The sequence below is a fragment of the Mytilus galloprovincialis genome, chromosome 2 (genome assembly GCF_965363235.1).
Source record: "Mytilus galloprovincialis chromosome 2, xbMytGall1.hap1.1, whole genome shotgun sequence".
Taxonomy (NCBI): domain Eukaryota; kingdom Metazoa; phylum Mollusca; class Bivalvia; order Mytilida; family Mytilidae; genus Mytilus; species Mytilus galloprovincialis.
Window position 1 is genome coordinate 22,429,833 of NC_134839.1, and position 2,058 is coordinate 22,431,890.

Consider the following 2,058-nt stretch of genomic DNA (forward strand, 5'->3'; position numbering starts at 1 on the left):
ACAGTATTTACTGCTCTGTTAACGGAATTTCCCGTCCTTGATGGAGTTTTGACCTCATTGTTTACGGGACTACCCCTAACTGGTACAGTATTTACTGCTCTGTTTATGGAATTTTCCGTCCTTGTTGGAGTTTTGACCTCATTGTGTACGGGACTATCCCTAATTGTTACACTATTTACTGCTCTGTTTATGGAATTTCCCGTCTTTGATGCAGTTTTGACTTCATTGTTTACACGACTACCCCTTACTGTTACAGTATTTTTTGCTCTGTTAACGGAATTTCCCGTCTTTGATGGAGTTTGGGCTGTATTGTTTACACGACTACGCCTTACTGTTACATCATTTACTGCTCTGTTTATGGAATTTCCTGTCTTTGATGGAGTTTTGACTTCATTGTTTACACGACTACGCCTTACTGTTACAGTATTTACTGCTCTGTTAACGGAATTTCCCGTCCTTGATGGAGTTTTGACCTCATTGTTTACGGGACTACCCCTAACTGTTACAATATTTACTGCTCTGTTTATAGAATTTCCTTTCTTTGATGGAGTTTTGACTTCATTGTTTACACGACTACGCCTTACTGTTACAGTATTTACTGCTCTGTTTACGGAATTTCCCGTCCTTGATGGAGTTTTGACTTCATTGTTTACACGACTACGCCTTACTGTTACAGTATTTACTGCTCTGTTAACGGAATTTCCCGTCCTTGATGGAGTTTTGACCTCATTGTTTACGGGACTACCCCTAACTGTTACAGTATTTACTGCTCTGTTTATAGAATTTTCTGTCTTTGATGGAGTTTTGACTTCATTGTTTACACGACTACGCCTTACTGTTACAGTATTTACTGCTCTGTTAACGGAATTTCCCGTCCTTGATGGAGTTTTGACTTCATTGTTTACACGACTATGCCTTACTGTTACAGTATTTACTGCTCTGTTAACGGAATTTCCCGTCCTTGATGGAGTTTTGACCTCATTGTTTACGGGACTACCTCTAACTGTTACAGTATTTACTGCTCTGTTTATAGAATTTCCTGTCTTTGATGGAGTTTTGACTTCATTGTTTACACGACTACGCCTTACTGTTACAGTATTTACTGCTCTGTTTATAGAATTTCCTTTCTTTGATGGAGTTTTGACTTCATTGTTTACACGACTACGCCTTACTGTTACAGTATTTACTGCTCTGTTTACGGAATTTCCCGTCCTTGATGGAGTTTTGACTTCATTGTTTACACGACTACGCCTTACTGTTACAGTATTTACTGCTCTGTTAACGGAATTTCCCGTCCTTGATGGAGTTTTGACCTCATTATTTACGGGACTACCCCTAACTGTTACAGTATTTACTGCTCTGTTTATAGAATTTCCTGTCTTTGATGGAGTTTTGACTTCATTGTTTACACGACTACGCCTTACTGTTACAGTATTTACTGCTCTGTTTACGGAATTTCCCGTCCTTGATGGAGTTTTGACTTCATTGTTTACACGACTACGCCTTACTGTTACAGTATTTACTGCTCTGTTAACGGAATTTCCCGTCCTTGATGGAGTTTTGACCTCATTGTTTACGGGACTACCCCTAACTGTTACAGTATTTACTGCTCTGTTTATAGAATTTCCTGTCTTTGATGGAGTTTTGACTTCATTGTTTACACGACTACGCCTTACTGTTACAGTATTTACTGCTCTGTTTACGGAATTTCCTGTCTTTGATGCAGTGTTCACTGCATTGTTTACGGGCGTACCTCTAGTTGTAATAGGATTTACTGCTCTGATTACAGAACTTTTTCTATTTGATACTGCATTGTTTATGGAACTACCTTTAAACGAAACAGAAAGAGCGTTTACTGATTTGTTTACGAGACTGTCTCTCTTTGGTACAATCATTACTGCATTGCTTACGGAATTCCCCCTGTCTGACACAGTCTTAACTGCTTTGTTAACAACGGTAGGAGATATCAACCCATTTGATTTGCTTGATTTAGATACTCGATGGAACATTTGCATATTTTTATCATTAGCACCATTTAAAAGCACTTTTCCATTTGAT